The 26,319-nt window shown below is 41.6% G+C and overlaps 1 long non-coding RNA gene across 3 annotated transcripts in view; it reads left to right on the top strand.

The window, feature by feature from the left end:
* LOC123615011 (uncharacterized) overlaps positions 1-26,319 on the top strand; it is a 52,137-nt gene that overhangs the window by 8,085 nt on the left and 17,733 nt on the right. Inside the window, exons 2-6 of one of the 3 annotated variants that reach the window (XR_012507152.1) lie at positions 10,597-10,710; positions 13,555-13,678; positions 13,755-13,821; positions 18,676-18,755; positions 22,117-22,155. This is a non-coding gene — a long non-coding RNA (uncharacterized LOC123615011). Of the gene's footprint in view, positions 1-10,596; positions 10,728-13,554; positions 13,822-18,675; positions 18,756-22,116; positions 22,156-26,319 lie in introns of all 3 variants that reach the window. The other 2 variants (XR_006722540.2, XR_012507153.1) reach the window with 2 other exon arrangements.

The raw sequence follows: 26,319 nt of genomic DNA, 5'->3' as shown, positions 1-26,319 counted from the left end.
AACCAAGTGTCGCTCTGGGCTCTCGTGGGCCGTGACTGCCCTTTTTGCTGAGCTGCAGATGGACAGAATTATGTTGCCTTCACAACGTGCCTCTTAAGTGCCAGCTGTCATATAGCGCGGCAGCCCTCCACACTAACAAAGCCCTCATTAAATGGTTTGCTCGGAGTAATTTGCCTGCTCTCCCTGCCTTTCTAGTGACTGACAACTCTGCTCCCCCACCTCCCCAGGACCTTCAGTGGACACTGTTAATCACTGAAAGGGAAGTCTGTGCCATGTGTGATGGGATGGTAATTTTTTTTAATAGTACATGTCTTCATATTATTTTTATGCCCTGTTTCAAAAGTTTTTAAATGAGGTTGGTAGCTAACATCCTGTGCTATCATTCATTCTGTGGCAAAATAATAATTGCTAATTTTCTTCTTCAGAGAACCAGAGCTTTATCAGGAATAACATTATGCAAATGACTATGCAAATGACAACCAGAAGAGTATCTGGGAGGGAAAAAAAAGCTCAGATAAAACCTTCAGAACACATCCAACGTTGGCTGAAAAAAATAACTGAACATTTTAAACTGTAAGGTCACCATGGTAGCAAAGGGAATTTATTACTAATAAGAATTTTGCAGGAAAGCTGTGCACTCAGAATAAAAGAGGTATGGCATGCACTCGTATTTATTCCAGTTTAATTTATTTATAATATTATGGTTGTCCTTGTCAACTGTTAAGTCTCCTTGGAGTGGGTCTCTTTATCTTTTGTATGATGTCTAACAGTCCAAAATGCTTAATGTCCAGACTTCCATTAGCATTAAGAATTAAGCCTTTATTTTCTCTGCTATTTATATTTTTTCTTGTCATCAGTGTTTTTAGCTTTTTCTTGTTGAGTATTATTAGAAGAATGTGCATGGAAATATAGAGAAACATGCTCAAATCTTTCAAAACATAACTTCTAGGGTATTGGTAAAGACAGTGTGTCTTTAAAAACTTGACATTATTGCTCAGGATACACCCTTTGGAGCAGTGGGGAAAGAAGCCTGATTAAAAGGAAGGATGAACGCCAATGCTGTTTATTTCATATATGTGATGTACATACCTATTTCATTATCAAAAAGGGAAAATTGTTATTTAGTAAGTTTCATGGTAATAAACCTGAGGTTTTATTTTTGTTCTTTTTTTTAAAGACCTATTCTTTGCATTTGATATAAGAAGAATATTTGAAAGACCCTTGCTAAAAAATCTCTATAAATAAAAGCTAAACCAATAGTGACCTATATGATAGCAGGAGGAAAAAAACAAACAAACAAAGGCCTTTCTTCTCTAAAATATCTCAACCACCTCGGCCTAAAATTTCCACCAGAAAACCCCTTTCTACCATGCAAATCCGTTGCCAGAAAGTAGTGATGTGTTGGACCAGTGCAAATGAAGCCAGGCTGCCTGCGTCTGAATCATGGGATGCTCACTGGAAAGGCAGGTTGCTGGGCTGCACCCAGTTCTACCTCATCAGAGCCTGGCATTTACATTTTCAGCAGACTCAGCCCTCTAAAGCACTGCCTCAGACCATGAAAAATTAAAATGGGATAAATACGTGATTAGTTCTCTTATAGAGCCCTTCCTCCAAGGAGACAAAGGAGAGAAGTTTCATGGTGATGAGCTGGGGTTTGGTGGGCAAAGGGGTAGAAGGCAGAAGCTCTTTGAGAAAACCTCAGACAGCCACCTCAGGACAGATACTTCCAGAGCAGACACCCACAGAGATTTCTGGGGTAGTAGAGCTCTGTGCCCAGGAGCCAAGGCTTTAGGCCTGAGGGGACCCCAGTTACTACCTGTATGAATTAGCATCTCTGGACCTCAGTTTCCTCATCTGCTAACTGGGTGTAAAAGTAGAATTGTTACAAGGATTGAAAATAGCTGAACAGGGAAGATAAAATAACAGGATGGTTAAGGGTGTGGTTGTTGGAGCTTCCAGACGTCACGTCCCAGCTCCAGCACCTACTACTTGTGTGACCTCGACAGGTTATTTACTCTGTCTGTGCCTCAGTTTCCTCATACATCCACTGGTGTTAAAAATTTGTATCTATGTTGTACATGCATTTTCTTCTGTAAAGAATACATGTAAATGTAAATACATGTAAATTGCAGTCACATGTAAAGGATCTCTACATGTAAATATGTGTAAAGAAATACAAATATATGTAAAGAATCCATAACAGTACCCAGCATATAATAAGCAACTCGATAATTGTTACTTCTCATCATTATTTCAGATATAAAGCAGCTGGCACCGGGTGGGAATTTAATAAACGATAGCTATTATTAGTAATAATAGTCACTCTTGGCTTCCAGATGGGGTCTATTGCCAAAACCTTCTTGTGCAATCCTGGCTGAACCCCATGCCTGGTTCCCCGTTTATCATAATAGGGCTATTGAGGTTATTCCAGATAACATCTGGTGAGGCGAGTGATCATTGCACAGTGGTATATGCACATGTAATTGAGCAGAGAAATATCTGATTGCTTTATGAAGGTGTGTGGGTGGCAGGGCTTGGGATGAGATGCAAGAAAACTCCCCTCAGTTGTTCTGTAGGAAGAGCCCGGCATCTGCGTCAACAGCCACAGCGTCAGCTCGGTTGGTAACAGCTGATCTCTCAGAAGCTAACGGACACTCTTAAAAAAAAAAAAAAAAAGATTTGAAAATCTAAAAATTGTACTCACTTAAACTAAAAGCCTATCACATTCTCCAGGTTCTGTTGTTTGCTGCCTTGAGTTGACCTCCCCAACCATCCCTACAGTGATGGCTACTTCTTTTTCAAGGCTGGAAACAGTTGAAATACTTTTTTTCTTCTAGTGAATATGGTTATTTTAATCTCTTGTTCTCAAAATTTGAAATTGGTGCTCAGTTCAGCATCCTTTATGGCCACGTGAATCTTGAAATCTTTGTAGAAAAATTAAGAAGACAGGGGAGCCGTCTGGCCCTCGCTTCCTGCTGAGCATTGATGTAACTTATAGTTAAATGGACATCGGGGTGGTACTCATTGATGAGAGACAGAGACAGCGACAGAGAGGTAGAAGAACCCAGATAATTCCAAGAATCTCAAGTTGTGGATTCACTTTGGCCAAATGTGTCACTGGCGGTCCTCGTGGGGGCGCACTAAAAGGTACTCAGGTGAGAGATATCTCCATTGTAAACATGACAAGCTTGGGTGCCATGGGTCTACTAACTTGGTTTTGCAAAACTGAAATGACTGGGTGCTAGTCAATTGGTGTCTATTACATTTAAGGCTTTAAAAAGACGCATGGGTAACATTATTAGCTAGAGACACTTAAGGAAAAAGGTAAATTCCTCTCGTGGCTCAAGTTAAGTCCTGGAGTGGATAGAAATAGAATGCTTACAGCCTGAAAAGCAGGTCTCAGTGTTCCACTAGCTTAACCATTGATTTACCAGGGAATGGGGCTGGGAGCCTGTCTAAAAACCTCCCAAGCATGGTTCTCTTTTTATTAAAACCAACAGCTTGCTTGTTCTTGTGGAATAATGAAAAAGGTAAGCGAATAGGAAAATGCAGTCACGAGAAGTCTTCTAATTAATAAGAGAAGTGTAGAGAGAGGAAATAGGAGAGATCATTCTTTGCATGTGAATAATCTCAGAATTTAAGATATTTTTCAAGAATTGGTGACTAGGAAGATCATTTGAAGATGCATTTGAGTTGGACCTTAAAGGGTGCCCAATACTTTCATAACAACGTGGATGGAAAATTCTTCCCCAACGAGGCACAGCAATGGATGTAGGCTGGCTTAGCTGGGCTGAGCAGGACCCGTGTGTGAGAGAAGTGAGGTGTCAGCTGGTGTCATATTCAGAAGTCTGGACTTCATGGAGAAATGGTGAATCACCGACATGTTTGAGCAGGGGAGTGACATAAAGTGATAATTAAGGACGCATGATATGATGCCGTTGGGCAGGAAGGATTGCATCAGGAAGGGGCTGGAGGCTGGAGGGTGAGCAGAAGGATGTTGTAAGAAAGAGGTAAAGTGGGAAGGGATCCAGTCCAGAGCCAAGGTCTAATCCAAAGACAAAGAAAATTTTAAAAATTAGGAATAGCCAAGTATTATGGTTACTTTGGAAATGAACAGATTCATGAAAAATGTATTTGAGTACCAGCTAGAAAGCATCTACATAGCTTTGCTAGATTCTGAGGGGACACATTTGTTGCCTCAGTCACCTCAGTAAATACAATTGCACGCTCAGCGTTTTTATTGTTCTAGTTCCTTCTAGGAACAACATAAACTGAAACTTAAAAATACATACGTATCATTTAGTCTGTTTGTATGCTTATGTATTTGTGTGTGTGTTCATGCATTAATTTCTGGGTGGGAGGAGCTTTTGGTAGGGTAAGTTGGTTTGAAAATGGCACTTTTGGTCTTACAAAGGTTACAATTTAAAGGGAAATTATAAGCTATTATTTGGAACCTCCTTCCCTTTCCCCTTCTTCCCCTTCTCCTCCTCCTCCTCCTCCTCCTCATTCTCCTCCTTCTTCTCCTTCTTCTTCTTTTTTTTCCCCTGAAGTACAACTCCTTATTCCAGAGGAAAAAGATTAAAACTTTTGGTAATGACTTATGTGGCAGATGAGGCTTAGCAAGTTGTTCTTTCATAATTCCTGCCACATGAGAGCCCTGTTACTTGTGGCCAAGATGACATCCACTATAGAAAGAGATTTGCGTGAAGGCTCTCGGAGAAAGAGAAGTTGGAAAATTAGGTTTGATTATTGCCCTTAATTTTTGATAATAACGGGTACTCAAAGCTGAAAAGAAAACTTGGAATTTTGAAAGGTGTGGGAGGGAGAGGTTGAGCATATGATACAGATTATGTCAATATATAGCATTCCTTTTTTTCATAGGAGCTGTTTTCCACCCCCTCTTTCTTCTATAAAGAGTTACAAACAAGAGAAAAATAAAAGAATTGACAGCAAGGGCTTAGTTCTTGGTCATAATCCGTTGTGGAAGCATATGTTCCATGTAATATTTATGAGGGGTGATCCCTGTAATTGGATGGAAAGCGGTCTCTGGTGCTTTTATGAATTAGAAAGTGCATGTAATTATGGATCTACTTCCCTAAGCAATTACCATTTTATAGGTCTTGTGTGTAATCGAAGATCTTTAACCCTTAAGATGATGTTGTTGAAGAAGTTACAGAGCCTTCAGCTCTCAGAGACTGTTGGGTCTTTTATTTACATATGGTTCTCCTCTTGTTGCATTCTCATTCTCAGAAGACCTCTTATTTATACTATTTGCTTAACATTTCTCTCCTCCTATTAGTTGTTAAGTTTCAGGGGTATCTATATCTGGCCATCTAGCCCTGACCTTCTTTGAGCTTCAGTTCCCCATATGCAGTTACCAACTCAGTTTTTCTATTTGAAGAGTTAATAAACACCTCAACTTTATCACGGCCCAAACAACTCCCCTCCTCCCCAAGAAAATCTGCTTCTCACTCAGGCTTCCCCATCACTAGATTTCTCAGGCAAAAACCTGGGAGCCATTCTTGACGCTGCTCTCTCCCTCACATGTCGTGAGCAGTCCATCGACGGTCCCTGTCACCTCTAACTGTCAAATGTGTCCTGAGTCTGTCTGCTTCCCATCAGCTCCACTGCTACAATCCTAGTCCAGCCGCCCTCCTGCCTTTGTAATGGCCTCTGAACTTGCGTCCTTGACAGCACGCTACTTTCAAAGGGTACATCAGGTCGAATCATTTCCCTGCTTAAAACCCTCCCGCAACTTCCCATTGCAGCTAGAACAGATTCCAAGCCCCTTATCTGGCCTGCCAAGACCTTACGGCACCTGACAGCATTTATCAATTTCTCCTGTATTTACTTCAGTGGATCAGTTACAATGGTCTTCTTTGAGACTCTCAGAAAAACACAGAGACTTTTACTCTTTCCTCAGATCTAATCAGTCTTCTTTGCCTTGATATCTCCAGTACTAGAAAGGGTGACTAGGATGTGGCGGACACTCAACAGATACTTGTCGGCTGAAGGAATGAATACAGTTAGCATTACAGAAGTCAGATATTGTAGTCAAAGCATCATGAAAATCAGCAAATCCAGATCACCTAGAAAACTCAGCAAAATGGAGGAAGGAAATGTAGAAAACCAGCTCAGGTCTATTTATCTATAAGAAGGTTATTACATATAAGCCATCATTTTAACATATGATAGAAATACATTATCCTCCAGAGATCACATCACCCCTGAGAAGCTGTATAAGTTTTCACAACTCTTTTATGACAACACTGAAATATTACTAAAGATAAGAAGAGGTAATGTTTGAAAGTGCATTCCAAGAATATTTGTGCCCTGATTTTTTGCAAGGATAACTCATAATAGCAAGTGTTATACATATGAATTTGATTATGGAAAAATTACAGAGCTTTACAAATAGGAAATATAACTGTCTAGCTGATTTCTTTTTTAACATTTGCTGTGGTAAATAGTGCATACTAGACCATTTCCAAATGAAGCCCCGAATCAAATGCATTTTTTAATGAAATGAAACACATAAATAAAATATTAGTTTTGATATTGGACCATAAAATAATAAATCCTTTACCTTTGGCCATCTTTTTGTCAAGAACATAATTTTCCCCTCTTTCGCAAAGGGCTGACACTTCTTCCAAGGTTGAATGCAAATTACCAATGAACAAGACTGTTTATTTTATCATTTAATTCAACTTTCTCTCTTGCTTGTTTAAAGACACATACAAAAAACTTTTCAAAAGAAACCTTTTAGCTTTTCTTCCCTCAGGACTGCTATTAATAAGCACACCAAAAGCAAGGGAGATTTGAGCTATTTTAAAATATGCAACCCATAGTAATGAATTAATTACCATATAATACTTAAAGCTTTGATTATTCGTACATGAGCGCTTCCATTATTAATGATTGCTTATGAAATTAATCTTTCTAATTTCCATTATGATTCAAATTAACTTGATTAGTTGGTCTCATGATTCACATTTCTATCAACCTCTACTTTTAATTTCTGAAGCATGAAATGACATAAAATGTCTTTGGGGGAAAGCACTTAAAATTAAGATTTTACTTTGATGTACTAAGTAAATGAATTGAATTAGATGACTAGTAATTGAACTTTGTTTTCATTCACACACTGTCCTCTTGTGTTTAAATGTCTACATTGCATGTTAAAATGAAGATCCAAAATCAAATGCAAAGAGTTAATTGCTTCTTGCACTTGGGAAGCTACGTTTATCTTTATGTTTGGTCTAAAAATTATCTGCCTTATTGAGATTGTAAGTGAACGAATGAAAACGTCAAATAACATGATGAAAATTAAGTACTTTCTAAAAACACAAAGTAAAGGCTTCCAGAACGCATGTTTGTGTTGACAGGATATAGACTGTCTTTTTAAGAGCACACTTGGGGATTTCTTTTAAAGTAAAATCACTCAGTACTAAATAGTTCACTTCACTTCCTCCCCATCCCCTAGATTTTTCTTTTTAAGATGCTAGTGTTTTCCCTAGAGGTTTTGGCAAAGAAGAATTTAGTGATGATCTAGTGCAGACATGAGGAGCAATTAGGCCCTCAATCAGGGCTTTGTGCTTATTTAGGAATTATGCGATCCTAATAAATATCCCCCAACTGCTTTAGTTGAACATTCCCCACCCTTCCACCCCCCTACCCCTCGACATCTTTTCTCTCTTGATTTGAAGTGAAATCGGGGTGAAAACCTTCTAAATGCTGTCTTTTTGTTTCCGTTTATTTCAAGTATATTTTGGATTGGCTGGAGGGTCAACTTGTGGATTTAATTTCTTTACTGTTTCTTTTTATTTCTTGAATTGTCTTCCCCACCTCCCTCCCCATTTTCTTCTGAATAATGACTATTACATGCTGTGTTTTCAAATGCCATGAATCTAATTTTATTTGTTTGGTAGAGTTGATTGAGAAAGCTCGATGAGGTCTGTGACCATGATGTGGGAAATAATAAATGTCTGCCTAAGGGAATTGATCATTTTATTACAATATATTCACTAAGAGCTAGTCATTCCAAGTAATTAGCATGATGCCGTCAGGGAAAAGCTACTTTCTGGGAGCAATGTATTTGCGCAGGTAAATGTATTTCCCTGAAGCTAGAAGAACACTTCTTAGATATATCAGAGGGGGCGTTCTCTTAGTGTTCGTTGACACTAAGAACCTGTGACTGAGAACATCCTTTTGTAAATTTCCCACTGCAGGACAGTGATGGATGGCACCCAGCAAAACCCAATCTCCAAAACACAGGAAGCTTTTTCTTAAAGTGATTTATATCCGAAAGAATTAGGATAGCAATCATTTGATGCTATTTCTTTGAGGAACATAAAAGGATGTATATATTGAGAAAGGAATGCATCTTACAGATCACCTGCCTAGAGGTGTGACAGCCCTGCTGGGTACATTTTTGGAGGTTCATGAGGGCAGGGAGCATGCTTGGCTTTGCTCACTACGGAATCCTTTGCATATAGTGTAATATCTGGCATGTAATAAACGTTCATTAAATATTTGTTGGAGGGAATGAATGAGAGAAAGTTGGCATGGTAAAATCCAAGGCATCCAAATGACAGTATTTTTCACATTGTACCATTGATTATCTCTCTCTGTCCACCTCTCATATATCTGACCTATCTAAATCTTATAGCTAGGAAAAAGATGACCTTGAAATTTGTGAGGAACTAATAGTAATGGCTTAATTTTTACAACTGCTGAAGTCTTTAATGAGAGACTCATCAAAGGTGTTTAAGAGAGGAATCTGCTGACTGGCATGGCATGGTGGGGTCACTAGGGTTTGAGGTCTGGCCCTAAGCTTTACAACTTTCAGAATCTGGATAATGTAGCTCAATCATGGATGTTACTACTGTCTCAAAAATTACTTCTGCTACTACTACTACTATTAGCTAATAAAGGTTAATCATGTCTTAAATGCTTCATTTAATCCTCATAACAACTTCCTGAGGTCAGTACTACCATTGCTCCAATTTTTTTGGATGAAGAAAGTGACATTCAGAGTGGTTAAGTAGTTTGCTCTAAATCACACAGCCCTACTGAGATAAAAACAAGAATGTTAATTTCATAAGAAAGAAGAATAAAAACTTAGGTATTAAAATAATGACATTAAAAATGCTTTTGATGTATTAAGAAAAAAATGCCAATTCAGGCTTACAAAAATCGCCTTTTTGTTTAATATGCAATCTTGTCAGTGCATTTCTGTGACTACAAACCAAGTCTCCTTTATGAACAGGAAGCCCCAGTCCACTGACTCCCTCCTGCCCCACTGTGCCCCTTGATTGGCCATGGGATACAACTTTGTGTCTGCGAAGGGGGAGGTCTGAACTTTCCTTCTCTGCTGGAGTCTCTGGTTTCTTCCTCACCACTGTTGTAACTGGCCCTCACCCCTTCCTTCTGGGCCGAGAGGGTAACGAGCCTATCCTCAGCAACGCGGTGGAGAGTAGTTTGAGTTGGATAATTTGGATGACGTGACTTGCCAGATACTGCATGCAAGCCTCAGCTTGGAGTCCCCAGTAGGAATGTTGCGTGGCTTAAATCTGGGCCTGCCTTTGTCCTCTCTGATCGCCCGCCCACCACTCAGGAATGCCCCAGGCACACTCACCCCAGACCTACTGTGCCAGGATCTCCTCAATTTCTGGCCAGTAGCTTTAAAAAAAACTCCCCAAGTTTGGGAGGGTGCAGCTCAAGTGGTAGAGCTGAATGCTTAGTGTGCACGAGGTCCTGGGTTCAATCCCCATTACCTCTTCTAAAATAAATAAATAAATAAACCTAATTACCTCCCTCTCCTGCCAAAATAAAAAATTAAAATAAATACATTTTTGAAACAGATTTCCCAAATTTTCAGATCAACTAGATTGTGGAAACACAAATCAAAGTCCTTGAAATGCAGGCCTGAAAGGATGAGGTCAAGGAACTACTAGACTGTTTTCCAAAATGCCTGAAAATTTTTACAGTCCCATCTTGTTACTAGAGACTTGCTATTGGCTATCTTTTAAATTTTTTATTTTAGCCATTCTAGTGAGTGTGAAGTGGTATCTTACTGTGGCTTTAATTTACATTTCCCTAATGACTAGTGATGTTGAGCATCTTTTCATGGGCTTATTGGACATTTGTATGTCTTCTTTGGAGGAATGTCTATTAAATCCTTTATCCATTCATTTTCCATTTGGGTTATTTGTCTCTTTATTGTTGAGTTGTGAGTGCTCTTTTTATGTATTCTGAAGACAAGCTAGTTCCTTAGCAGATATATGATTTGCAAATATTTTTCCCATTTTGTACATTATCTTTTCACTTTCTTGGCGGTATCCTTTGAAGCACAAAAGTTTTAAATTTTGAAGATGTCCAGTTTATCAGGTTTTTCTTTTGTTGCTTGTACTTTTGGTGTTATATCTAAGAAACCTCTGCCTAATCCAAGGTCATGAAAATTTATGCTTGTTTTCTTCAAAGAGTTTTATCTCATATATTGAAGTCGATTTTATGATTGATTTTAAGTGAATTTTTATATAAGGTGTGAACCGAAGTGGTTTAACTCATAGAATTCTTTCTTTTTGAATCTTCTAGGCTCAAAGAAGACCATTCTTTTCAGTTTACATGATCTTTCTTCAGATATTGCAAAGGCTGCAATCTTTTTTATACAAAGCCCAAATTATTTGATGTCTGGGACCTGCTCTTCTGGTATGTTGACCACAGAGGTAAATTGTCTTTTAAAGTGACTTTTGTAGATTGATAATCATGTTCATCATGTGTTGACTCTTTGGAAGAAAATGAGGTTCAGGTTCTCTGGGGTGGGGAAAACATGGTTTCCTATATGCTGAACATATAGAATAGATTGTTCTGAACTTTTGGTCATGGTGTGAGTTTGTAATTGGTCATGGTAAAAGTTTACAATTTAGTAAAATATATAGCTTTGCCTGAACTCAACTGAAAATCAAAATTACTATTTTGGTAGCCCTTTACTTTTTAGGATCTTAGAAGAAAATTTTTTGCTAATGTTAACTCAAGTTTGTGGCTGATAGGGGTTTCACAGGACAACATTTACCTTGGCATTTGTGGAAATGTGTCTGATTTCTGACTAGGTTACAAATTTCCTCCTGAGGCTAACTCATGGTGATGTAATTAGCTGGTGAAAGCTTGCAGTTCTGGGCTTCCCAAGACCCCTGGTGGCAAAGATGGGCCACGTGTTCCTGTTAATTGCTCCCTGGGTTACAATCTGAAGAGCTAGAAGCTGACAGTTCATGGCAGACAAGTCTCATTTGGCAACTGAGTTTTCCCAAGTCAACAAAGCATAAGGTCGTTGATTCTCAGAGGATAGGAAAACGGGCCTTTTCAAAAGGAAATCTTATTTGTTGGGAGTGAGTAGGGATCACGGACCAAGTTAACTTATTTTTTAATTACTGTACTTGACTGATTTGCGTACACACTGGCATGGCGGTTTTGCCAGAAGCCTGAGGATCAATGAGAAGAATAAGTTTTCTTCAACTAGAGTTACAAGTAACTTCTAAATTTAGGACAAGCCTCCCATCATTATTATTTTATGTTCTGGTACCCATATTTGTGTTTATATTGAAAAAAATCATGTTGTCTTCTCTTATAGAAGTAGATATAAATAAATATTCAAAACAGAAGCATACGACATGATATATGACTCAGAAAATAGGAACTAAAAAATGCAGTTTTGATGGATTGTCCATCTGGTTATAGACAACTGATTCATGATTACTGAGCTAGAGAATAAAAGTGGGATTACATCTTTAAAATTCTCAATCCTTCTTTCAATTTGTCACCTGATTTAAAATATATATATATATATGGCTTGCATGTGGATTTTCCTTAAAGCTCATGAAGCTTAATATTTTCAGTCCTTCATTTGCCAGAGCCTTATCTAGGCCCTGTACCAAATTTGCTTGTGGAATTTTGCATTCTTTTCTTTTAAAAAAAAAAGTCTCCATAATGTTTGCTTCAGGTTTCACAAATCTGGTTCACCCTGGTCTGAGTTAACTATGTCTCCTGTCTTTATAGAGGCTATTTTTTTAATTGTAAAAACAAGTGGCTGAATGCAGGTTATTTCTAAAATGAATTATTTCTTCAAGTCATATAAAGAGATGGCAAAGGGAAAAACCCTGGACTCTTGTATCTTAAAAAGTTAATCTCTATTTATCCATTGACTTTTATTCTCTTTTGCTTCAAACCCACAATGTAACACTGAGTGAACAGCTGAGGTCTAATGTGTTTAGTGGCTGGGAGTTTGGTTCTGTTCCTGACTCGGTAGGACTTGTGGAAAAGCCAGTTCTACTTTTCTTGGTGGCTCCACAGACCTGCCGTGTAGGATGCTGTATTAGAGCGATCTGGATTTGGCTTACCCAAATGCTATGTCTGGGTTGTAGTTTTTATATGCGTAAAATAGGCCTAAATGGCTTTCCTACTTCAGAGATTTCAGGTGATGTTGAAGGGAACAGATACTATTAGGAAGACAAGATGACTGGAAAATTAAGGGACTTCTGTGTCAGCTCTGGGAGGTTTGGTACAGGGTCTGGTATATAGTAGGTGCTCAGTAAAGATTTGCAACATGTAGCAAGCTCTGATTATTTTCACTAATCTCATGCATTAAGATACCACTAGTTGTTTTAATAATGATCCCCCTAATCTCAATAGCACAACACAAAAGAAGTTTATTTTTGCTTATGGAAAAGTCAAGTCACCATATTTTTGCTTATGTGGAAGAAAGAAGGATAAGGGGAGATTCATGGAGGGGTCCAGGACATTAACATCCTGCAAGATGTTGAGAGCACAGAAGGTGTGATGGGCCAAGTCTGGAAGTAGAGTGCACCCTTCTCACGTTCAAGACAAGAAGAGCTCGGTCACTTGTATTCAGCTTACTGCAAGGGAGGCTGGGAAATGAGACCCTGGTTGGTGAGCTGCTTCCTGGGAACTTCTCTGCACCATGGGAGGGCAGCTTCCATGGCTGCTGCACTGTAATACCGGATCTGATGAGAGCAAGGACAGGTTATCCCAGGCAGCAGTGATGTGGCATGTGATGGAGGAGGAACAGGACAAAGAAAGTTTCCAGAACATCAGTTAGAGAGGATGAATGGAAGCACAATAAGGATACAAAGTAAAAATAGAAGCAATTAATGTGAGAAATGTCCTCTGATCCATTTGTATAAAAACAAAGCGGCATGCTTTGGGAAAAAAAAAACCTGCATGTATCTCTCACCTGCATTTTTCTCCTTGGACGAAACCTTCCATTAATTTTCCATGCTTCACTTTGCCAGAGAGACTCTGAAAGCCTTTCAACAGCAGTTTTCAGTCTTGACTTTGAGTAAGAATGCTACACAATACTAAATCTCCAACATTCGACTCACTCCAGTTTCACCTTAGTGAACTTACTCTGAAAAACTTTATGGTTATGAAAAAAAAAACCAGAAAAACACCATTTACTTTTTTTTTTTATTAAACAGTTTGTTGTCCATTAGCAATAGTTTTGTTTTGTTTTGTTTTGTTTTGTTTTGTTTTGTTTAGTGTTACTCTGCCAGTGACCTGGAAGTCTCTGAAATGAAACGAATTTCTAAAGAAGGAGGTCCACACACCAGAGTGAAGGTGGCAGTCTATATCTGGAAATCAAATTGTGCTGAAGTAGTTCCAAGTGAGTCATTCTCAGTGAGAAACAAATTGTTTGAACAATAGACTTAATTAACTTGTGTTTATGTCTTCCATCACAGCAGGTGTGAAGTCCCAGGGCATCTGCTGATACACCTGAGCTGAAGACCAAGTGCTGTTTCTAAGAGGGTGAGAAATGACTGAGGCATTAAATAAGGCTGTGCTGGTCCCAGTAGTCTCCCCCGTTGCCCTCGGGGAAGGCTCTGAAGGGAGGGGAGGTAGAGGGCTGTCTCCTGGAGCTTTGTCTCCTGTATTCCTTTTCATTTGAAAAGAGCATTTAACATTAATAGAAGTGCATTTTGGGTTGACTTTATAAGGAGAACTCTCAGATACATGCTACTTCCAGATGGTACAGGAAGTGCCAGGAAGGTGAGGGCCAACTGGTATGCATGGAAACCCAAATCACATCCGTCCCTTTCTCATTTCTAATCTGATTGAGAGAAATCCCTTCCTTGTACAATGAAGCGCATTTGGGAAAATGCCTCAAGAGCGTCATCGTAGTTTTAGTTCCCTGGTAAATGGAATTAAACACTTTTGTCTCTTTGGAAATTCTGTTTGAAGTTGGGCTTACCTTCATCAACGTTCTTTTTCTTAGACTTTTAAAGTGTTTATGTAATGTATATTAAGTATGGCAATAAGATGCCTGGGGACAGATACTACAGAGCACAAACATAACTTCTTGTCTTGTGTTTTCAAGCTTGGTTTCATCCACTACTGATTGGGTTATGAAATTCACTTGGGTTTCCTACACTTTAAAAAAAAATCCGGTCTACTTATTATTAATCTTACTGTTGAGATCAGCTGCATTCTAGGTCAATGATGTGACACTCAACTAGTAGAAAATAGCTCCCCTCCCCAATTTTTTTTTCTGTCAGAAATTTTGCTGCTAATTTATTTGTAACACAGTTTTGGAGAGAAAAATATAATTGATAGGTTGAATTTGTTTTTAAGATTCAGGTTAATTCTAGAAGAGAAAAATGGAGCATAGTGCAGCTGTCTTACTAAAGACTTGTTAAAATTCTGACATATAACATGTATTTTTGTGCATGATATATTCATTCATCAAATACACAATCGACAATTATTGCGAACTCACTCTATGACCAACAGTCTTCTGGGTGTCAACAATACAAAACTGAATAAGACAACCATGATGAGTTTGCAGCATAAGGAAGGACATCTGATCTAGTAAGTTTCTCAGTTCTATCATTTATGGAATATGTTCATAAAATGTGACCTCTGGAATAGATTTCATGAAGTTCCCTTAATTGTCCCAGGTAACTGTCTTGAAACTTTTGAAAGTCAAGAGGTATGTCACAGGTTAGTTTCTCCCAGAAGCAGATGCACAGATGGCGGTAGGAAGGCAAAGTTTTATTGGGCTGTAACGCCTGTGAAAGGAAACGGGAGGAAGCCAGTTGCGCAGGGCCTTCAGTCTGCAATACTGATCTGACAACACCTCTGCCAGCTCAGCCAGGCGCTCTGGGGAACAGACTGCCTGTTGGAGGAGCCCTGCATTGGGTAGAAATGGCTAAGCTTGAGGTTCTGGAGCGGTGCATGCAGATTCTCCAAGGTGCCATGGTGAACATACAGGAGTGCAGCAGGATGTTTTTAATTTTCCAGGGAAACATGGTAACATCTATCAGATACCATGCAAACTACTGCTCTTACCTTGTCTGGACCTAACTATTTGACAAAAGGAGCTGGCATGCAATTTCTTTTGGCTTAGGGTGTGCCATGAGAAAATTACATAGACACTGTGGGTGCCATGAATTGAGAAGGCTTGGGGATTTCTGGGCAAGACCGTGGTACCTTGGGACTCCAGAAGGATGTGCATGTGGCTATCACTGCCCTGCTGAGTCTGACTGGGGACCTGAGAAGAGTGTGACCTCAGTCTGAAGGCTGCGTGGTCCCTAGTAAAGCTGGTAGCTGGAGCCTGTCCCACTAACCACAGCTAAGCACACTTCCCACAAATAAAATGTTCCACAAATGTTGGGGAAATGAATGAAAATCCATTTGCATGGCCAGGGGATCACTGTCCGATGCTACACTGAAAGAACCAACCAGAACTGCTCCCTACGTGGGCGGGGGCTGTAGGAGGAGTCCCCCAGAGAAGTGGAGATTTTAGGGAAAAAACAACAGTCAGCTGGTTGTTCCAGGTGGGAGGCAACACTGTTGTAGTTCAGTTTGACTCAGGCTGGACCTCACCGTGGGAGGCGGCCCACACCTTTTCCAGCAGCCCAGCCATCCCGATTGGATTCGGTTCCTTTGATGTGAGCAGACATGGTCGTCAGCGGAATTATTGGAGAGCTGCAGTTAGTGATTCCAAACAATTTTATAGAGAATAAGGAGCCGTTATACAGTTCTGATATCTGTGACCCCCAAGAGCTCCCCCATTCTTTAACAACTCATTTCCCACTCACGGAAGTGTTCTGTGGGTCTTAGTGTGACTATTAGGTCACCAGGCCCAGGCTTATGAATAAGCTTTTATGTGTCAAGTGTTGTATCTCACTTGTGAACTGCTTCTTACCTAGATGATAAAAAGCAATTTCAGTAGCACTTAACTTAATTGGTTTGTGACCAGACAAGAACCCTGGGTCCCACTTACAGAGCTTGGGCTGCACGCCTTGGTAATTCTAGAAAGCACGGGTCCCGTGTGTTCAGCCATCACCTTCAATCACCTATTACTTCTGAGCATGAAGGTGGGCAAATTCCCTGAGCGGGAAATAAGGTTTGTGCAACTTAATCTAGTAAATAACTGAAAGAAATTTTAGACAACCAAAAGGTGGGGCTTTATTTGAAAAAGATGCCAGATTTCTCATCCGGCCTATGCATTCTTGAATTTTTATCCCCCCTACCTATGGAGCTGCTCATGTTTGCACTCTATTCCCAAGCTCATATTTGCAAATTTTTCAAAATATTATCCTTTTAAAAAAAAAGTAGGCATGTTTACTTGATTGTCAGCCTGGTCAGAGGAGACCTCATCCTCTCTTACTTTTGTGAACTGGGACGTGGGAAAAAGAGCCCCACACACATCACATAAGCTTTGTCATCAGCTCAGTGCATGATCTTGGAAGGTCCCTTCCTTCTTTAGCTCAGTTTCCCACCTGTAAAATGAGGAGCCAGGAAGGGAGTCTGTAAATCCCAGAAACCTGCCAAAGGTCTGCTTCTGGCTCCTGGGCACCTCTTCCTGCCCCTGCCTGGGCGGGGCTCCCTTCCCCAGGTTGCCCTCCTCATCAGACCTCCTGTCTCCATCCCCAGCTCTGGGCTCAGATAAAAGCTGCTCTGGAAGGTGTGCCAAGCACAGCCTCCTCTATGGAGGAGAAGAAATTTGCTTTTCTGTCACCCACGGGAATTTCTCATTCCCCCAAGAGAAGTGGCCGTGACAAGTGCAAAATAGCACAAGGGCCCTCTGCTCAGCTGGTGACACCTGACTGTGTTTTCTGTTGACTCGAGCCAGTGATACTCAAGCTGCCTGTGGAAAAAAAATACCTATTTTTATCTGAGATGATGGACAGTAAATCATATGCCTGGTTTACAATAGCTCAGGGCCAAGAGGAACCCTGCCACTTAATAGGAAATACAAACCTTGGGCACACACGCCAATCTTTTGAAACAACCCATACAAAAGATGGGCAGGGCAGAGTTTGTGACTGTGGTTAGCTTTCACTTGAATGAGAGGTTAATTAACATAAAAATTAATTTTATGTGGCTCTCAACCAGCCCACAGTTTATATGCTGTAAGAGAATTACAGTAATTAGTGCATCCAGCCAGCACAACAATACAAATAGTTGGTGGCATTTGTGATTTCCTGCAGTGCCGCTGCTACCTGGGTAATTCTCCTTTTGAGTATCTGTTTTTCAAGAACACGGTTTTTAATAGCTTTGACTTGACATTTATGTCTTGAGCAAAACTGAAATGGGCAGCTGAAGACTAATTATACTAAATAGTCCAACAAGCATAATTATCAGCAATCCGGCAGGGGGCACAGAAAGCAATGTTTCAGTGTTTCTTTTTTTCTTTCTTTCTTTTTTTTTTTTTAATTTATTGAAAAAAAAATTTTTTTTTACCCCCTACCCTCAGTTCCTTGTTTCAGGCTTGTTTAGTGGAAGCGGATTTCCCCATCCTACTGACTCCTCTTCTGCACACTCCACATCGTGGTAACCCTGGAGCATTTTTATTTCAGCATAATTTTAAATTTTGGTTTCTGCTCTGTTAGATTCCTTTCATTCACAGAAGAAGCAAAATCTTGGCCTGAGCTGCATCCCAGGAAGGTTTTGAGCGCAACCTCCTGACCTGGTTTAAGGGCTGCGGGGCTGCCTACCACCCGGCGCCTTGCTCGGTGCTGGAGTGAACTGCAGAGGGGAGGAGAGGGTGTGCAAATGTGGTTTCTATCAAGTCAAGAGCATAATTGAGAAATGAGCTTTTCACTAGCAAATGCTAATTATAACGCAAAACTCCCAACAGTATACACAGGGGAAAAACAGATATGTAAGTACTACACTGTAATTTCCTGCAGATCACAGTTGGCAGCATTCGACTGCACAAGTCAAGGACCTCATAGGCAAGATTATCTAGAAAATCCCTTGCTTCAGAAGCCAAAATCCTTTAAGTCTTCAGTATTTAAATGCAGCTGTACAGCTGATTAGATGTCAGAACTAGAGCACACTGAAGTGCCCTGTTTAGTGATTAACTCAATGGACCAATTTTGCTTTCAGATACTTCTACCAGAGGAAAAATTTGCATACAAATTTGGAAACGACTATCATCTTTCTGGGTTATGCAGGGACTGGGAGGTGCAAAATTTGTGAATGCCACCATAATCCTGTCCCACAATTATCTTCTCTCTAATTTAATCTCTTAGTGAATTATCTTTATCACCAAGAGTACCACACAGCCATGAGGGTATTGCTAGAATCAAATCTTTTCTCGCTTTTTTTCTCAGTGCTTTATCGATTAGTAATCCCACTCTGTCTGCTGTGTAGGAATCAGCACTCGGAGAGGACTTTCAACACTGCACCATGGATTAAAATCTTTGGCTATATGTGAGTGTTCCCTAGTACAGGTATGGACGTGAGTTTTCTGCTTTTGTGCTTATAATTAATCCACCTAATGCGCCATAAATTTGAGATATAATAATAGCATTTCCCATCATAGAAAGAAATTCCTGTGAGTCTCAGCTTAAATTCTCCCTTCTTTCTGGATCCCCAGGCACAGGCAGACAGGGCTTCCTCTGCCATCCCAAAGCACGTGGGCAGCTGAAGGCCGGAGTAGGTCATGCAGCGGTGTCACTGTGAAGCCAACGTGGGCATTCAATAACAACACTGGAATATGCTCCCATGACTTTAGAGGCTCAGACTCAACTTGGAAACTGCATTTCCCACTAAAAAGACTCAGTAGAAAATAGAAGGGACCAAGAAAGAGACTAAACTCTAAGCTCTAAGCCCCTGAACATATAAAAAGCCACAGTAAGTGATAAGCAGCAGATGCTTATGAGGGGTATTAGAGGGAGCAAATGCAGTTGATAAAGACTATACACAAAATCCGAACTGTGAGCAGCGCAGACACAGAGCATGTTCTGCAGTTAGTAACGAGGGATCTGATACAAGGAAATAATCATTTCCTTCACAGAGCAGCAGGCTCCCCGCTAACATTTGTAGGGTTGGGGACAAGAGTACGTAATGGGAAGCTCACATACTGTATGTCTAAATATTTTTAAACTGTTAAGCAGGTTTACAAGTTGGTAAGTAAAACACTTTAGCGCCTTACTTTGGTAAATATAATTTCATAAAGACCTGGAAGGTCAGGTTCAAGTCGAGACACCTCGTTGTCCTCAGACCTATGACCTACCTCCTTTTCTGATCACCCAGGATCCATCCCACGTAGCAAGAGCCTGCTGTACACACATGGCCAGCTTGAGTGTCCAAGTTCCGGACATATCCCCTGCCAACAGGCACCTGTTGAGCACACCACTGGCACTGGGGTTGTACACACCATTAACAAGGTCCCACCCTGGAGAGCGCAACCCAGGAAAGAAATATACACAGTTTGAAGTCAGCTCGGGGCTATTTGAGCAGGGAATTCCAGGGGCCTGGATACTGACAGGGGAACCACCTGTGCCCCGTGGGGAGGGAAGGATGGGCTTTTGTAAAGTGCGGAGTCCAAGGCAGGACCCTCGTGCCTGGGTCTAAAGCAGCACGTAGAAGATGATCTGTGGATCCTGGTGGTGAAAGAACAAAAAAGAATGTCTAGGCCATATCAGAGTAGGGACAGTTTCCTTAGTCACACCTGGTAAGGGTCCAGTGATTCCTGGTGAAAGGAAAATGGAATTTCATGCAATGATAGTTCTCTAAGCTATGTTATTTATAAATTGCTGTAGGTGGTTGCACATTAGTTACCTGTATATGGTCCTTACCCATAGTGTGGGTTCCATAATTGACACTTAATCTTACCTCCTTGAATCAACGTCTTGGGCAGATAGACTCCAGTTGACAATGGCTGTACACATTCTGGTACCCAGTGTGGCAAGACCAAGTAATCAGTCTTCTCTTGGGGATTTTAAATGTTTAATCCCATCTGGGTGTACTACAGTCACCACAGTTCTATCACAGTTTTGGGGTGGGAGAGGTGGTGGGAACAATGGGACCAAAACAATTATTCTATTAAATACAAACTAGGTTCTTCTTTTATCTCTTCAGTAAATCTAAGAGATGAGGTGTCATTATATCTGCCTGCCTCAGAGAGCCGGGACAGTGCCACACAGCTCATGTCTCCTGTGCTCTCTTATGACACTTAAACATTACTGTGTGTTTTTGTTTATTATTTTTTCCCTATGGAGTCCTTGTATGTAGGGTCCATGCTTCTACCTGGTACATTATAGCTACTCCACAAACATTATTAAATACACATTAATTTCTCAGGGATTTAATTTTAATTATGTCAGTCTTTGAAAGCCCAGAAGGTAATGTGGTACAAAGACCAAAGGATGAACTATTAGAGACTGAGGTGCCCAAGAAGTAGACATGCACGGGACTTGGGCCTGTTAACGATGTCGTTTCTAGTCTCTTGAGTAGTTTTGCAAGTTAGGCTTGCAAAGGGATTCACCCACGCTGTGTTCCTGAAAAGCAACTGAACTTTCAGATGGGAAGGGCTGCTTAGCACTGATCTGCATGGGACCACACGACCGAGAAGCACATGTTATCCAACTTTGTGCTGCATGGCAAACAAAAATGAACAGCAGCAAGGAGCCTGGGCAGAGGCGATGTTTTAAGTTGACCCAGGAAGGCACAGGCGTGGATAGATGGTGTGAACAACATGTGGCCCTCAGCGAGGGGGATGTCCTTTCTCAGCAGAGGACAAGGTGCAAAGGGCCACATCCTGGCTCATCTGTAGGGAGAGCAGTGACATCCAATTGCGCCATTTTGCCTCGGGAAAGACTGATGAAAACTATCTGCCTTTTCACAGGTAATGCTGAGCAGTAAACAAATGTAGATCTGTTGCCCAATGGGCTTCCTATTTCCTCATTTGAATTATAATTCCCAGCCCTTCTGGCAGGCTGGAGGCCCACAGAATGGCCAAGTAGGGGACAGCAGAGAACAGAGCTGCTCCTGAAAGTCTAAGCATAGTTGGGGCACAAGGTCCTCCCAAGCTCTCACAGATCTGTCACTTCTTGGGAGCAATAACTGAAGGGCACCAGGGTCTGGCATTGCTGGGGAATGGAAGGTACCCCCTCCACTCCCAATGGAAATGCCACCAGTGATCTCTAAGCTCTATCTTAACTGAACGACTGAAGATTTGAATGCAGTGAGTTAACCAATGGCTTTAAGAACCATGTGTAGCTCAGCCTACCTATTTTTGCCCTGCAACTGCAAACAAAATATTTAAGAAGCAACAATCTCTTTCTAATGGGTTGTGCTCCTTAGTACGATGATTTTAGGTCTTCTTTTTCATGACACTCTCCTTCTGCCACTTCCCTCATGGGTTTGATGCCATTTTTGCAGCAATTTGGGGCCCACCACCTGCTTCCAATTCTCACACTGTGTGTGATCACCTGATAGACTAAATAGAAACTTGCAAGAATAAAACTATACAGACTCATCACATAGGTCTTAACCATGAAACTAAATACAGCAGACGGTGCTGAAGTAGAACACAAAATATCAAACTTGCTTTACATTTTGAGCTTATTACCTATTGCTTTTCACTGAATGTTAAGTGGCCAGCAGTTTCTTCCTAGTTCTCTTGAGATGGCTTGTTACCCCTGCAACTCGGCGTAACAGGTGAAACACCTTCTCATGACATTTCTTTTTTGAGACGGTCTGGGAAGAGCCAAAGGGTCCCATTGGTGGGTAAGCACCCCAATGCCTTGTTAGAAAAATTGATATTAACCCTTACAGTTATTCAGTATTTTCCCATTATTTCCCCAGGAACAATGGTGCCCTGAGAAGAAACCAGTAATTTAGAAGGTAAGAATTTAAAATGAGATATCATTGACTTGAAAAAAGCTGGCATGCATTCCTGCTTGATTTTCTATCAAAAACAGCATAAAAGAAGTAAATTTTCCTTTCAGAGTTGATGTATAAATATGTCTTTCCTTTTGCTCATAGTGACCTAAGGTCTAAGGAGGACAAGTTCTCACTGTGGCAATACTTGGGGTAACAGCAGAGGCTGAAGATATTATTCCAGTTTTACACTTGGCTTAGGGCATTAGTGTGAGTCGCAGTTAAGTCATAAGATTCCCAGCTTTTATCTCTTTCAGATGTTTAGCAATGTTACACCTTATGCAAATGTGTCCCCGGGAGGGAAGCTGCTCTCTAGCAAACGCTCCCTTACAGTATCGGATTTGGCTTTGGCTCCCATGGAGCCGGTTTTTCACCAGCTTTACAAACAGATCAAAGCTCTTTAAGCCCAGGCTGCAGGCTTTTCTTCCTGTTTGTGATGCCTGCCCACCTCTCCCAACCAAAACACACCCTCAGCCCCTCGGTTAAGATCCACAAGTGATGCTCCAGTGTCCTTCCCTTCGCAGGGTCCCCAGCCGGCTCTGTCCTTGGGGTCCAGCGATGGGCATTGTGTGCCGCATACAGGCTTGGACTGAAAACCCAGTCTTGTTGGTTGGGCAGCAGGTCTTAAGGGGAATGTGAGAGTCAGGCATTCTTCTTTATCTGCTTTACATTGTGAGGGATTCCTAACTCCGAAGCACAGGATGTAGTTAGGTCAGTTCCTGGGTGTGCGACCTTCTCACAGGGAGGTTTCAGAAGGAGCAGCCAGGTTTGCAGGAGCGCTAAAGCTTCCGTTTTGCAAAGGCAGCTGTTTGTTCTCCCTCCTGCCTGTCATTCCTCCCCACCCCAACACCGTACGTCCAGTCCAGGTTCCTAGATGGAACTTCTCCAGAAGGAAAAGTGGGGAAGCACCAATTATCTAAGTTCATACTTGCTATGTGACCTCGGGCAAGATTCTCACCCTGTCCAAGTGTCCAGTTGCTTATCTGTAATTCCAGTGTCAGAGTGCTATTCATGGGGGTGGGTGTAGCTCGGTGGTAGAGTCTGTGTGTAGCAAGATGAGGTCCTGGGTTCAATCCCCAGTACCTCCATTAAAAAAAAAATAAACCTAATTATCTCCCTGTAAAACTTTTTAAAAATGCAGTTCATGGAATGATGATGCGGGTCCCATTAAATTAAGCATTGAATAAATGGTAGCTCTTGTTTTAATGAAAATAGTGAGCTCAGCCAGTAAGGTCTTAGTTTGCCCGTCTGCTGTTTAGCTGGTGTTTACCTGGTACGGGGCTCAGGAAAGGCCTTAGGAAGCGGGCCGTGGGGCTTCAGGGGATCGGACTCCTTGGCCAAGGGAGGTGGGCATACTCAGGCCTGGGAATCCGCCTCCTTTTCCATTGGTGTCTGTAGGAGGCTTGCTGTCAGCAGGTTCCTGAACCGGAGTCCAGGCCTCCAGGGCCCTTGGGCCCCCATCAGGCTGCTCCTCCCCAGGCCGTCTCCCTCCACTTTTCAATCCCACCCCGCCAGCAATGTTTCTGTCTCTTTCTGCAGCAAGGGAGCACCCGCCCTTGTTGCTCCATTGCCCTCCTACAACATTTAAAAAAATTCAGCTGAGGTTTTAACATTTGACCTGTTCTTTAGCTGCTTGGGAAGATGGTCCCTTTTCCTTCCTCCGCCGTGCACAGGGCTCGCGCCCTGGCTGCTGGGATGCTCCCTCATCTCCTTTGCTCTGCGTTGTGTCAGGAGTTCTCAAAGTGCGGTCCAGGGACTGGCAGTATCAGCACCACGTGGGATTGTGTTAAGTATGCAAGTCCTTGGGCCCCCCTCCCCCTCACCTAGTGAATTGGAAGCTCTTGGGTGGGGCCCACCAATCTGGGCTAGAACAAGCCCTCCAGGTGATTCCAGTGCTCATTTAATGTGAGAGAACCACTGCTGTAGGTCTTTAGATTCAGACTGTCTCCAAGGCACTTCTCAGGGAAGCCCCCGAGCGACAGATAAAGGCAAGGACTGTTGTGTCTGCCCAAAGCTCTGCTGTTTCACTTGCCAGGCTGAGGTGGAGAATCCTGCGTGGCAGGGTTCCCACAGGGCCACCATCCAAGCAGGCCTGGACCCTACTTATTTCTGTCTTAACAGGCTGCTTGTCTTCCTAACCAGCTACTCCCCCAAGTCTCCCCTCTCAGTAACCCCATCACCTCCAGATGAACCCAGGGGTGCTTTAAATGTGCTACGATGACTTTCTGGACTTTCCTGGTCAAACTTGTCCAGATTTTCTCTACATACTTGGAACAATACCCTAACCCTTTTTTTTCCCTCTCCAGTTTTTTGAGCTATTACTGACATACAGCACTGTGTAAGTTTAAGGTATACAGCATAATGACTTGATATACGTGTATTGTGAAATGGTGACCACAGTAAGTTTAGTTAACATCCATCACCTCATGTAGTTACAAAATATTTTTCCCTTATGGTGGGAACTTTTAGAATCTACCCTCTTAGCAACGTTCAAATACACCCTACCACAGTGCTAGCTGTAGTCACAAAGTTGTACATTCTATCCCTAGGACCCATGCATCTCGTAACAGGAGGCTTGTACCACAGCTTCCCAGCTCTTTAAGGTGATACCCCAATTGCTCCAAGTATGACACCGCCGGTAGCTTTAAGAAGTTCTTACCGGTATTTTCCAGAGTGCTGAGTCCTTTGCTCTGTGGGGGATCACTCTGGCAGCCCTGGAAATGTGGCTGTCTTTCTCTGTTAGGTATCCTCAGGTCCCAGGGAGCCCTCTTTCCTCGTCCCATCGCTACAAAGAGTGGGACTTGGGAGCATCTTTCTCTGGCCTTCTTATCTGTCTAGCCCGGCCTCCCTCCAAGATCTCGTTCTCCGTGTAGGTGCCCAAGACGTCAACCTCCCCCAAAGGAAGCGGTGCTTTCCTCCCCCCCCCCCAGCTCCCCGGACCCTGGCTTGCCTGTCTTCCCTCAGTTTCTTCCCGTCTTCCATGACACTGGCCCTGGTAGCAAGTCTGACACATGTTTTTTAATCCCCCAACTTTTAACTTTGGAAAATTTCAGACCCACGGAAAAGTCAATAGAATAGTCTAAAAAAAGCTTTTATACCCTCCTCTAGGCTTACCAGCTGCTGACATTTTGCCACATTTGTTTTATTCTCTCTCTATAAATACACACACACAGACACACACACTTGTTTTTCCTGAACCATTTGAAAGTAAGTTACAGACACCCATGACACTTTACCCCTAAATATTTCAGCTTGTATTTTCTAAGAACAAGGACACTCTCCTACATAACCACAATATCACTATTATATATGATGCAATAATGTAATTATTATTATATTATATATTGCATATATTTTATAATTATATTATATATTGCATACATTTTAACTAATACATAATTATATTATATATTACACATATTTTAAACTAATATATAGGGTCCCTAGTCAAATTAACCCAAGTATCCTAATAGTTGTATGTTATCATGTCTCTTTAGTCTCTTTTGGTCTGGAACAGTCCCTGTGACTTATTTTTAAATTTGTAAACTTTCTTCTTCCGCATGGTGGCATTTTTGGAGAGTGCAAGCCCGTTGTTTTGTAGACTATCTCACAACTGGAATTTATCTGATTATTTCCTCATGATTAGATCTAGGTTAAGGGTTTGGGGCCAGAATACCACCTAAGTCATACGGTGTTCATTTCATATCCCAGCACTGGTGAGATCTGGTGAAATTCAGGTTACACACATATGGGAATATATATATTATGATCCCAGAATCGCAGAGCAGAAAAGAACCTCACGGTCTCAGGCAACCACTTTCCATTACAAATGAATACACTGAGGCACAGGGAAGTCAAAAGCCAGTCCCACCACTCAGCTGGTGGCAGCTCGCTGTGGCTGGTACACCATGTGCTAAACGCTCCTAAAATGTTAGTGTTCACTGTCTTCAACTTTTCAGGACCCTAGTGAGTGTGAGATGACTCCCGGAGACACGGGGCAGCTGACATATTTATACACACGCCAGAGTGCATTATCGCCAAGTGTTTTTCTTTCCCCTGCTTTGAAGTCTGGCAAATCCCCTGAGTACCCTCTCTGAGAGATACTCAAGGAGTAACAAATACCTGTCT

Source organism: Camelus bactrianus, chromosome 5 (genome assembly GCF_048773025.1).
Source record: "Camelus bactrianus isolate YW-2024 breed Bactrian camel chromosome 5, ASM4877302v1, whole genome shotgun sequence".
In the NCBI taxonomy this organism is placed as follows: domain Eukaryota; kingdom Metazoa; phylum Chordata; class Mammalia; order Artiodactyla; family Camelidae; genus Camelus; species Camelus bactrianus.
Note: the sequence above shows the minus strand (reverse complement) of the source record. Positions and strands in the feature narration are given on the sequence as shown.